The 13324-nt window shown below is 37.6% G+C and overlaps 1 long non-coding RNA gene across 6 annotated transcripts in view; it reads left to right on the forward strand.

Moving 5' to 3' along the window:
- Positions 1 to 2676: 2676 nt before the first annotated feature.
- Positions 2677 to 13324, forward strand: part of LOC306986878 — a 38193-nt gene continuing 27545 nt past the window's right edge. For all 6 annotated transcript variants that reach the window (XR_013795038.1, XR_013795039.1, XR_013795040.1 and 3 more), the window contains exons 1-3: positions 2677 to 2972; positions 7027 to 9455; positions 10296 to 10500. This is a non-coding gene — a long non-coding RNA (uncharacterized lncRNA). The remainder of the gene's footprint in view (positions 2973 to 7026; positions 9456 to 10295; positions 10501 to 13324) is intronic.

The following is a 13324-nucleotide window of genomic DNA, read 5'->3' on the forward strand; positions in this document are numbered from 1 at the left end:
CTTGACAAGGTGAACTTGGACCCAAACTGTTTGGAAATGATGAGATTAAACACATTTCTTTTATTCAAAGGATATGTATAGTTTTATTTATACCTCTGGGTTTTCAACATGGTGGTTATAAAAAATAAAACGTTATTTTTTTTTTAGACATGAAAATAGCTGCTCATATTTGGGGTCGAAAAAGTTTGAAAAGAAGACTTGGAATGTAGTACACAAGTCATATAATTCACAAAATAATCAATTTTGTACTCCCAAGAAAAAAACAGATTTGAAGTGCCATGAGCATGATTAAATGATGACAGCATTTTCATTATGTTGGTGATCAATCCCTTTAACATGTTCTTGAAATCTTCATAGATTGCATGAACAGCATGACCAACATCTTAAAAGGGGATTAGGCCCCAAAAAGCGTCTAATTTCCCTGGACACGACATCTCAATAATCCAGGCCTCTCCAGCCAGACGAGCCACATGTACAGTTGTACAGAGCTGTATGGATTGATTTAGAGCAGTAGTGCATAGAGCTGCAGACAGAAATATAGGTTTTGAGGAGCGGTATAGAGTGATATACAGACCAGATTTGATTGGTGTTCCGTGGCACAGAAAGATGTAGAGCAGTGAGGAGCGGCGTGGAGTTGTTTAGAGCAGCGTAGGGCAGTGTAGATCAGTGTAGTTTAGCACGGCTCCCTTCTCCCACTATCTGGAGCAGAGCGACAGACTGCCGGGCCCATGGGGCAGATTCTCTGGCATTCATCCACACTGTGAGCCTGCTGGAGGAAAGAAAATGGAGCTCTTTGGTAAAACAGAACCCCCCTTTTTTATTTATTTTTTTGCTGTTATCTCCTTTTTCGCAAATGCATGTGCAATTATTTTCCTGTTCTTCTCTTTGCATAGTAATAGGACCGATAGATCTCCCTCATTGGACGCATTTCCAAAATCAATTTTCTCTAATTATCATCCGTTCCTTTTTGTTTTTTCCTTTTATCTCGCTTAACATCCCCTGCATTTATTCTCGTTATCTGATCCTTCCTGTCTCAAATGCGTCTCTTTCTCGTTTAACTCTCTGTTAAACTGTTTAAACCTTTACCACAGCCTTAAACAACTCATCTCTGTTCATGGGCATGTTAACGCTCCTCAGCACATCTCTACGATGACTATGACCACTGACTGGGCTGGAAGTAATGTTTTTTTGTGTTTTTTTCCCAGCTAAAATCAGAAGCAGATGGATTCAGGATGGCTCAAATTAGCCTCTCTCTCGTGTTCTGCTGTTGCTAAGTAACAGTTGACAGACAGGGGGTGACAGGCCAGTGATGGCAGCGTTTGATGGCAATATGTCTTTGGCTCAATGGCTCCGAGCTAACATTGAAACAGTGCCTCATTTAAATCAGAAGGAGAGAGAGAGAGAGAGGGAGAGATTTTTGTAAGAGTCTGTGAGCAAGCAGATGAGCCAAACCTACCACACACATAGCCAAAATTTGTCACTCATGTCATATGTGAGAATACAATCATGTTGCCATACGGACATCTGTTGTGTGCCAATGAAATATGTTGTTTTAAGGGCATTAACCAATCAGAATCTTGCCTTTCCCCAGCATAAGATCACATATTTGACTGTATTTTAAAACTGTCAGTCACACAGACCATCAGGAAAAACAAAAGGGATGGAAAACTAAAGAGAGCGAAGAGGCCATTTTTTATACACTATTGTGTATCATGTTTTTATTGGTAAAATTGGTTTATGTCGGCATAAAAGGAAGTTGCAGTCTTTTCTTCCCTATATTTGTGATGTTGGCTAGGCCTATATGTGAATGAAAAGGCTTCTCGGTTTTAGCATTTTCCATGTAAACTGCAAAACTACACTGGTTTTCTGATTTGTCACTCATGTAAACCTGCATCATTGTGGTGGTTGTTGTAGTCTTTATGTAGAAACTTGTTAGCAAAAGCTCAACGGTTTTAAAATTCACATTTGCGGCAAGTCTTTGTCTTCTTTATGTTCTAAGACAAGTCTGTGAGTAGCTACCATACTTTTGTTAGCCACGTGTGTGCAGCTCAATGCATTCAATAAACGTTTTTACTTGACATGTAACACATTGCACTTTTCTCCGAAACTATAGATGGCAGTGCAGAGATACTGTAACATCGGCTGAAACCACAATAAACCGCAATAATTTGTCACAGTCATAGATATACATAATAAAGGCTAGATGGCTTACGGCAGAGTCTCTAACGTCATCACCCGGTGGCCATCTTGTCACAGGCAAGCTTTCTGGCGGGCTCTGTGGTGGTACCTGATGTAAGGCGAGTGATATGCCCACGAACACTCTTATCTTGCTGAAATCTTGACGGATTTACAAACGGTTTGGTTTCTTACAAACGTTATTAACGTGGCTATAATTTTGGATGCTTGAACATGTTGAAATATAAAATATTATAATTATTCATAAGTATGCAGTGTACGTACATAACTACATCTCTGGCGTTTATAACAAAACAACCCGTTTGAAAATCGGTAGAAAATTGAGCAAGTTATGGTTATTTAAAAAGTACATGCCCTATTAAAACACAATGTTGACTGTGACAACATGGCCGCCAGGTGCGGACGTCGACCTCCATTGGACAGCAGCGCGGACGAGACATCTAGCCTTTAAAATATATATTTATGGTCACAGTCACAAATGTCACAGCATAAGTCAAATCACGTTTTAACATTATTTGTGTTCTGTTTCAATTAGGCTCTGCTGAGTCTACCTTTTTTTTAACGTTTGTTCAAATGGGATTGTTTAGCTACACTTCTCGAAGCAATGCGTCAAGTGTGCAATGACGTAGCCTATATGTTTTGGCGCGCGGAGCCACGCGCGAGCGCATCAAGTCCAAACGAAAACGAGAGGAGCCAGTAACGAGTGAGTTGGAAATATCACAACAACGGATCGGAAGCTGTGTGATGAGCAGAAATAGTCATCGGAACATACTCGGGTAAACTTCATTTATAAAACAATGTAGCTGGAGTTTGACAGTATCTGTCTGGATGTCTGGTTCTACGTTAACGTTACATGTTTACCGTTTATATTTTAAAAAGTATCTTGACTTTTTTTTACGTTTCAAACTATGTTATGAAACGACTTTTTAGTTCCTTCATTGTCCCATCATGACATCTCGAGGCCAAAACAGTTAACTGTTAATTCATGTAACGTTATGTGTATAATTTCATAAATTTTAACAAATATTAGAAATGTTAAAGAATATAACGGTAGGCCTAGCCTATAGTTCGTGAATAGGCTATTAACCTAGCCTATATGGGGTAACATATCGTGTTACAATATCGCAATACAAAAATGCAACCACATGTAGCCTATCGTGAATAGTTCACCCAAAATATAAAAAAAATACTGTGTAAAAAAGAAAAGAAAAAGAGTTTTAGTGTCAGTACTACATAATAATGTTGAATATAATGTATAATAAATAATGCAATGGGGGAATATGGCTCCTGATAATGCTAGCTATGTCTTATGTTAACAGTAAAAAGTGGCCTACATTATTTTTAATTTCTAGTCAGTAACAGAGTGCAAGCATATTCGTCTAAAATAATTCTGTATTTTCAGAATCATGAATATTTTTATTCTGGCGACTCTTATTGTCTTGTGCATTGGGTTACCAGCACCAAGTCCAAGCCTATTCATTTACACCCACAATGTAGGCCTAATACCAAATGTATTATCATTTTAATCAAGTTCATTTTATTTTTTAACCTTTTACCAAATGTCTTGGAGTATCGCAATAATATCGTATCGTGAGTTCAGTATCGTGACATGAGGGTATCGTTACACACACATATATATATATATATATACATACATATATATATATGTATGTATGTATGTATGTGTGTGTGTGTGTGTGTGTGTGTGTGTGTGTGTGTGTGTGTGTGTGTGTAGGCTATGTTATAAAAGTGTCCATTAAGTTTTTATTAAACTTACAGTAAAGTGTTAGCATGATTCTTCAAAAGATTTTTAGTTTTGCCTTGCACAGAATAATAATGGTAAGCAGGTTAAAAACAACATGAGCATAAGTAATACAGTAGAGTCAATTATAACAGCATTGTCATTTTTGGGTGACCGACTCCTTTAACCCCCAAAATTCCACATTTTCCTTGTGGAGTCCCCCCATATGCAATCATATGTTCCCTCATTTAATTTTTTATTTTACTTTGACATACAATGCAATGTTTATTATATTCTGTACTAGTACGTGTAATTCTATAGCAATATAAAAAAGAGAGAGTCTGATAGAGATGAGATAGAGGGAATAAGAAAGAAGCTCGGGCACAGTATTAGCTAGAGAAGGTTTATTATTCTCTGCAGCACTCAATCAAACATTGGCCCTATGAACAGAGAGTAATGCTAGAGAATCAACCTCAGGGCTTCTGTCTGTCTCTCTCTCTGTCTCTCGCTCTCTTTTATTCCTTACAGTGTGTGAGTGGTATCCATCTGTCAACTGTCAGTGCCAGTGAGAGATATCCAGAGCTGTCACATCTTGTCAGCTCTCTGAGCTGACGCCTTTTGCAGCTGCCTGGCCAACACACACACACACACACACACACACACACACACACACACACACACACACACACACACACACACACACACACACACACACACTGTCCCTGATGATGGCCAGCATGCAGTCGCACTAAATGGGGAAATAATGTGGCTGAAAGAAAGAAAGCAGATAAAAGCCGTATAAAAAAATCGTGGGCCGGAAGAGGGATGGCGGGATGGCAGGAGCAGACAGATTGTACAGAGGGATGATGAGTCAGATCCAGGCTGTAGAACTCTGTGGATGGGAGACTGAGTTGGAGAACCATCAAAGTGCTGTGGACGGGGGGTTAGGCGAGGGGCAGCGGGCATACGGGCAGCGTGAAGAGGATTAACACAGAGAAAAGCTCAGAGATGGCTGTTTCAATGGCCACAAGATGAAAGGGGCAGAGTAGACAAATATATAGCCTGCCCCTCTTCGGCACGCTTTGGACGTCCGTTTCTCCTTCAGTCTGCAGATTAATGCTCTTGATAGAGTTTCTAAGACTCGCGTGACTTTGGCGTTAGTTTGAATGGCTGTTAAACGGCTTGATGTAGCTATTTGGCTCTCGTCCCAGCTCTTAAAATGATCTCCTTCTCCTTGTCTCCTTTCCATCATTAGTTCAGATCTTTGCAATATCTGGATAAATAAAATCAAGATGGCTTCAGCTCCATCAAACCGCTATCGTTCCTCAGCGTGTTAAAAAAAACCTAAAGAATCTAAAGAGGAGGAAAGGATCGTTTCGAATTTTGGGAAAGTGCCAGCTGAGTGTTGAGAGATCAGAGCAGGACATTCCCATCTGACTTCCTGTCTTGATTTCACTCAGCAGGAAGCAAGAAGTCAGGTGTGGCCAGGGGAAACAAAGATACAGCTTATGTTTAAGACGTCCATCTCTGGGGCCCAGATTTGAAGGATTAGTTCATCCAAAAATGTACATCCTGGCATGATTTGCTCACCCTTGTGTTGGACTAAACAAGTATGCTCTCATTTTGTAAAGTAGAAAGTTGCTTGTGTCTAGATTCTTCAAGTATAATGACGTGAGATTAGTATGCTCATTTTTGTGGGGGTATACTATCCATTTACAAGTGGAAAACTAAAGACATATGGTCAAGTATTTAAACAAAGCATTCATTTTCTCTGGCTGACACAATATAATGATGAGAAGCACTGTGCATAAAATGAGCGGGTGTGAAAAAGAGAGATAATTAAAGATTTGAGAGATGATGTTGATGTACATGTGAGTTTTGTGGCACTTGCATTTGCATCTGCAACCTCAGCAAAACTGATCTTCACCACTCAGACAGAGTAGGTGTGTGTATGTGTGTGTTATACAATGGCTGATGTGTGGTTGGTTGTATTTGATTTATTTATTTCACCCTAAAATGAAAATACTGTCATCATTTACCCAGATATTTACTAAACTATCAAATGGCTTGGGAATATATGTAGTGTTGGGGAAAGTTACTTTTAAAAGTAATGCGTTACAATATTGCGTTACCTCTAAAAAGGTTACTATTGTGTTACTTAGATATTTTTATGGAAAGTAAAGTGTTGTTACTTTTGCGTTACTTTTTATCTTCTGGGCTGGGCTTGCTTGTTTGATTTTTAATGACAAAACAAAAGTTCTATTTTTGCTAAATGTAACCCCAAAAGTGAAGTGAATAAGCCTTAGACTGAAGGAAATGCAAACACAAACACAAAACAACCTTTTAGCAATGCCGCCATAAGAAAGAACACTTATAATTTAGCAATTTAAAAACATAAACAAATGTGACGTTTAACTAAAGTCGTTTTTGTTTATTAGTACGGTTGAATTGGATCACGGAAGGTCAGCAGCAAAGACTGCTTAATAAAGTGAGATTAAATACATAAGTACATTTTTTGTTATTTAACACATTTATATAATAATTTATCATGCATGAGTTTACATTTAATTGGTTTTAAATAATCTGTTTTTGTGCAAGTGAGATGAGTAAATGCCTGCTTACATTTAGTCTAGAACTATACTGTAATCATAATGATTACATAACGCGTCTGCATTTCCTCCTAGTTTCTCTCAACATGGGGACATGAGAGGTGTCAAATAAATGGGAAAACAATAAAAGAGGAAAATGGGACAACAGGAAAAAGTAACTCAGAAAATGTGTGTTAAATTTAAAAGTAATTTGCCTTTACTAGTACTTTAAAAAGTAATCTGATTACAAAACTTGCGTCACTTGTAATGCTTTACCGTCAACACTGACACATACTGTACGTCACAATAGAGAAGAAAATACTCGCAACGTTTAATAATGATAATATTATTTACATTTTTTGAGTGAACTATCCCTTTAAGGTTTCTGAAGATTTAACATGATGTTTTGTTAGAGTTAGAAAGTCAACAAGAAAGTAGTATAGATGTTGTTTGTGTGGTTTTTCCGTGGAATAATGTGTGATTGTGCACATTTCCTTACAGGTTCACACACGCACCAGGAGGGATCTGAAGCCCACGCGACACAGACACCTCAACCGAATGTAAAACAAACACACTCGATTTCACTCTTCAAAAAGATGTTCTCCACCTTCAAAGCCTTACGACGAAAGCGGAGCGGAGCGCTCCAAAACACAGGCAACAAACAACTCGTTTATACATTCTCCTAATTCCTCTCCGACGGGCCTCAATGTCTTTCTTCAGCAACAGACTGTTGGGGATCACGGCTTCGACGTTGCGGTTTTAAGACTCCGCCGTCTCCCCTCCCCGCTCCTCCGCTATCTCTGTGATAAACGCCGGAGCAAATTCAAAGCCAAACAAACACGGATTCAAAGAAAGATTTTCGTGGCAACTTAAGGAAAGCGTGCGTTCCTGACAACGTGTCGCCGGGGAGTTTGTTCAGTCAGTGCTCGCTCAGATAGGCCCTGGCTGTTCATCCTGAGCAGGGAAGTGCATTTGCTTGATTATCATTAAAAAAAGAGAGATGATGTCTTCAGAAGTCAGCGGGGATATTTATCAGACTCGCAGTTGGAGACGTGATGGCGTGTCTCTTCTAATAGAACAGCCTCAAGGCTCTGGGCCTGTGTGCGCAGGTTATGATCCCATGAGAAGTGAATAAGTAAAGCGCTGACTGATCACATGTATTTACTTCATGCTTGCCTTTTGTCCTGTAATGAATATCAATGAATGAAAAGGCAAATGCGGATGAATAACTTATGCTATTAGATGGCATACTTATTCAAATGAACATTACTGCAGCATAAAGTAGTGTAGACTATATGACACAACAGATAAGGCTTTTAACATTTACCATTATAAACTATAGTTCACACTAAAATAAAAAGTCAATTCATAAGAAATTAATACGGATCTCCTTCAACAAGCTGAAGAAAAATAAAAGCTTGTCTTAGATAGTTTAAACTGGGCTTTTCTTAAACTAGCCAACAGACCAGGCAGGTTTAAATAGTTTGTTGTTGAAACGTTGCTCACAACCCATTTTACTTTTGTATGACAGCCTATTTATGAGTAAAAATCATATTCAGTGAGAACAAATGGAGGCAGGATATTTAATCTATCTGGAATTTGTGACGTAAGCTTAGAAGGAAAGGCATTTCATCAAATTGTTACATTTTGATAAAAACGTTTGCCTTTGAAACGTGCAATTTTAATCATTGTACACTGTAAAAAAAAAAAAAAATTTTTACAATTGCTATAACTCATCAAAATAAGTTCATTTGATAAAATCATAAAGTTATATGATTCAACATTTTTTTTAAGTCAGTTTAATGCAATTAAAGTTGAAGTGACTTAAACATCCAAGTTGATTGTACTTAAAAATGTAAGGCAGCAACTTTTTTTTTTATTTTTATTTTTTTTACAGTGAGTGTACCAATAAATTATACACAATAAGGCCAGGAATGTAGATTAAGAAAAAAACATGGTAGATTTTCTTAACCATGGTAAAGGTTAAAGGCTAAATTTAAGATCACACTTTTTGTGAACGAGAAATGAATTTATAATGATGTTATCAAAGTTAGAAAGATTTACAACGATTCCCTTTTTATTACGACGTGCATCCTCTTGCAGACTAGACTGTGAAAGCACCATAAATCACTCTATTTTTATAGGTGTATATATATATTTATTTTATTTCCACAACATACTTTTACTACTGCTTGCTCAAACTTCACACAAAACAAAAGGAAAAACAACATGACCTGTTATCAGTTGTTATTCAAAATCCCATACCTGTCTAAAAGCAAATGTTCAGACAAGAAAGAGAAGCTCACAAAGACGGAGAGGAGGGAGCGCCGCAGGAAAGTTCCACATGCAATCTTTTTTGTTTGTTTGCGAGTGTAAACGCAGTTGTGATGAAATATTGATGCTCCCTTCCAAACTGTCTTGTAAGTCGTCTCCGTTCTTTCAGGCTTTCCATCTGTAGCACCTGAGGAAGAGGACGGGAACGCCGGGCTGTCAGGAGAGATGAGCTCAAGCTCTCTGCGGCAGGCTGTCAAATGCGACACATCCTCTTCAAGAGCAGACACAAGAGCAAACTTCCGCTACTCCTCCATCGTTGTCTCTTTCTCTATCTTTGTCGCTGTTCCTCTATCTCTATCTTTCTTTTTCTCGCTGTTCTTCTCCTTTTTCGCCCCTATACTGTTGGACAGTAGGTAAGACTCATGTTTCATGACCTATGGAAACTGAGGCATCCATCATTTGTAGATAATGTGACTCACCATAAACAGTTCACTTTCTTGCTCATTAGGGCACAAACATTTAAAATACAAATAGCTTTTTACTTGCAATAATCATGCTACTTCATTTTTAGTGATTTTTTTTTTAGCATGAAGCTATACATTTGACACAGCTGAGTCTTCAGGATATCCCCTTTTGTGTTTTGGAACAACATGTGGGTGAGTAAATTATGAAAATTTTAAATGGTTTGGTCTCTCCCTTTAAATTATAGGGAAGAAATGTATATTGCAATATGAACAGATTCAAATATAAATTAATTACGAACAGACACTGAACTGAAATGAAAAAAATCTCTCTATTTTCTTTGTGCTCTCCACTATATTACTGCCGACTATCATTTGCAAAGTGTTGTTTGGCATTTGTGTTTTTCTCTATTGGCTTTGCATGCTTGGCTAGCTGCGCTTGAACCTCTCAGCAGAAGAGACCTAGGCCTTTTTTAATAAGGTCCCTCATGAGAAATCTTCCTCATCTGAGCAGGAGCATGTCTAGAGGGCAGTTAAAGAAGAGAAATAGAAGAGGTAACAAATAAAAAGATGAGGAGATATAGACAGAAAGGAGGAGAGACTGATGAGGGAAGGGGAAGAACGTGATGCGTGATTGAGTTTGTGCATTTTGCCTCTCTGAGAGGTGAGAGCTGCTCTATCAGGGGACAGGAAAAAGCATTCAGAGTGTGACATGTTTGTCACGGTGGGCGACATTGGCATCTGTCACGCAACCTTTGGCAACGCTTGCAATAACGGAGAGATCTAGAGAGTATGAGACAAAAAGAGACTTTGAAAATGAGAGAGATTTCATTGGTGTGTGATCCAGTCGTAGTGCACAAGCTCAAGGGCTGCAGTGTTCACAGCAGCCTGTCCTGTCTGGAGAAATCCACGCTTAAAGGCCTGAAGTTTGAAAATTAATAAAAGAGAATATACATAAGAGTAAAAAGAGATTTCCTGGTTTTTGCATTAGCAATTCTATGGTATTCACATTTGGCACTTTGTGTTCTTGAATAGGACAAAAGAATCAAAATGATCTTCTCTTCCAAATTCATGGAGAGGGGGAGGAGGGCTCCCGTCAGGAGGGAGGCATGGAGCGCTGGTCAGTATATCAGGGAGTTTTAATTAACAGCTCAGTGATGAGGATTGAAACAGCCCTCATGCCGTTTACCACTCTACGGGACCGGATCAAACCAAATGCACCGCAGAATGGGGGAGATTGGTAAGTCTGAGAATATTAGAGCATTCAGAAAGTACCATTATGTAACTGAACATATTGGATATAATCATAAGACATTGTCCAGGTCTGTTATAGAATCCATATATTATTATTATGATTATTATTACTCTGTATATTATTATTAATCAGTATAAACAAATAAAACTACAACTATAATGTAACCATTAATAAGAAATAACAATAAATATTATTATTCAAAATCAGTATAAAAACAACTAAAATACAAATATAGTGTAACCATAAAAAAGTAACTATATTAGTAAATATTATTAAAAATAAACCTATTTGTAGTTTAAATTGTTGTTATTCATAAAATCTATAAAAACTATAAATAACTAAAAACTACAACCAATGTAACCACAAATATAATAAGTTTTATTTGTTGTTATTATTATTTATAATAGTCATAGTATAAATAACTAAACTACAAAAGTGTAACCCAAAATAATGATATTAATATAAAAAAATATGAATACTCTAGTTGTCTAGTTTATATTATTAGTATTCATAATCAGTATAAGACACTCAAACTACACCTAGTTTAACCTAATAAACATTATAATCTATAGTTGTATTGGTTTATATTATTATGTAAAATTACGTAAAAAGTATTATTCCTGACTGATTAAGCATGTTGCTCTAAATCTTTCTTGAAGTAATAGTAATATTAATTCACATTGTATTACTGTTACACTGTTAATGCTGTTCTGTGTCTAGTCATCCTAAATGGTTTAAAAAGTAAATACACACACACACACACACACACACACACACACACACACACACACACACACACACACACACACACACACACACACACACACACACTCTCTCTCTCTCTCTCTCTCTCTCTCTCTCTCTCTCTCTCTCTCTCTCTCTCTCTCTCTCTCTCTCTCTGATGAACAGCTCAACTCAGCCATCTATAAAAGACTGGCACTGAAATCAGCGGCATTTGCATACTGTAATTATTCTGCGAATCAGGCTACCTTTATTACTACCACCACAGAAATCTACTGTCAGCAGACACGCATACATCACTGCACCGGGGACATACAGTACGTATATATCTACGTTACTGCACGGTCCAGAAGAGAAGGATGGAGGAAACACATACATATACACATTCTTGTTGTACATTGTATTGTAAAACATGTGTTCGTTTATTTATTGGGATATTTGTAGTGCCAGTGGATTTATTGAATTCCTAAATACCATCTTCGGATAGCTGGTTAGCTGTCATTAAGAAGATGTTTTCTTATCTAAAGCTGTACTTGGGTGCTTACTGCTACACCTATTAAGCAATAAGATTCGAGAGGCTGTGCAAATGGTCTGCAACCCATTCAGCCATTAAATATATTTTTACAATATAGCACAGCCAGATGTCGTATTGCTTTTATAAAATTTTACTAGAATTTCAAAATATTAAGGACACACATTTGACTCAAGTATTCTGCTAGAATGGTACCTTATGTAATTTACACCAGTGTAATGATGCTGTATGATCAAACACACAACAGCACATTTCTGTGCATTGTTCATTGTGCATATATCACACACGTGCACATACATACAATAATATGTAGTTTGCAGTCATTGTCACTAATGGTGTTTGCTGTGTCTGCCCTGGAGACGGTCTGATCATTTACTGACAACATCATTATCCGGAGCTTATTGATCCCGTCATACTGCTGGGAACAATAGCACACATACACACACACACACACACACACACACACACACACACACACACACACACACACACACACACACACACACACACACACACACACACACACACACACACACACACACACACACACACACACACACACACACACAGTCACTGCCTTGCTTTAATTAAGTTGGCTTGGAAAAGCCAACTTACTGATATTGTACTTAAACTTAATATTATTATTATTCTTCTTACTAAAAACTGTTGACTCTATCTCGTCCTAGAGCTTTAACTCTACATACTCCAAACTCGGCTCAAATACTCAAACTGTTCTGAAGTTAGTTGCTATATCTTTTCAGACTGATCGGACTTACGGTTTTCCTATAAATGACGATCAAACTTGGAAAAACTCCCATTCACTTAACATGGTGGAATGTTCAGATTTTCAAACTCCCCAACTGCCAAAAATTCAAATCAAAATCCCTTGAAAGCCTAGACTAAATCAAACTGCCATTCTATACACTATATGAGCCATTGAGACTCATTTAAACTCATTAAACTCATCTATCTATCCACCTCAAACTATTTTAAACTTCAAAATAATTTAAACTTCAAACTAATTTAAACTTTTTATGAATAAAAACTATAAAAACTGGCTCGTAGGCACAAGGCCGCAGGCCTTGTGCCTCACCTTAGCCCTAACTCCAGGATGCTAATATACACTAAACTCTGAACTCTTAGACTCATGTAAACTCATAAACTCATCTATCTATCCACTTCAAACTAATTTAAACTTTTAACTAATTTAAACTTCAAACTACAACTGCGGCCGAGTGCCTATCCTCAGCCCTAACCGATGCTAATATACATTAAACTCTGAACTCTTAAACTCATATAAACTTATAAACTACTTTAAACTCATGCATTCACTAAACGCTTAACTCAAAAACTCTTTAATGTGTGTGTGTGTGTGTGTTAGAACACCCTAGCAACACCATAGCAACCACCCATAACACCCTAGAAACTGCCTAAAATACCTTAGAACTCCCTAGCAACACCATAGTAACCACCCATAACACCCTAGCAACCACCCAAAATACCTCAGAACTCCCTAGCAACACCCTAGCAACCACC

The sequence above is a fragment of the Phoxinus phoxinus genome, assembly GCF_949152265.1.
Source record: "Phoxinus phoxinus genome assembly, chromosome: 19".
Lineage (NCBI taxonomy): Eukaryota > Metazoa > Chordata > Actinopteri > Cypriniformes > Leuciscidae > Phoxinus > Phoxinus phoxinus.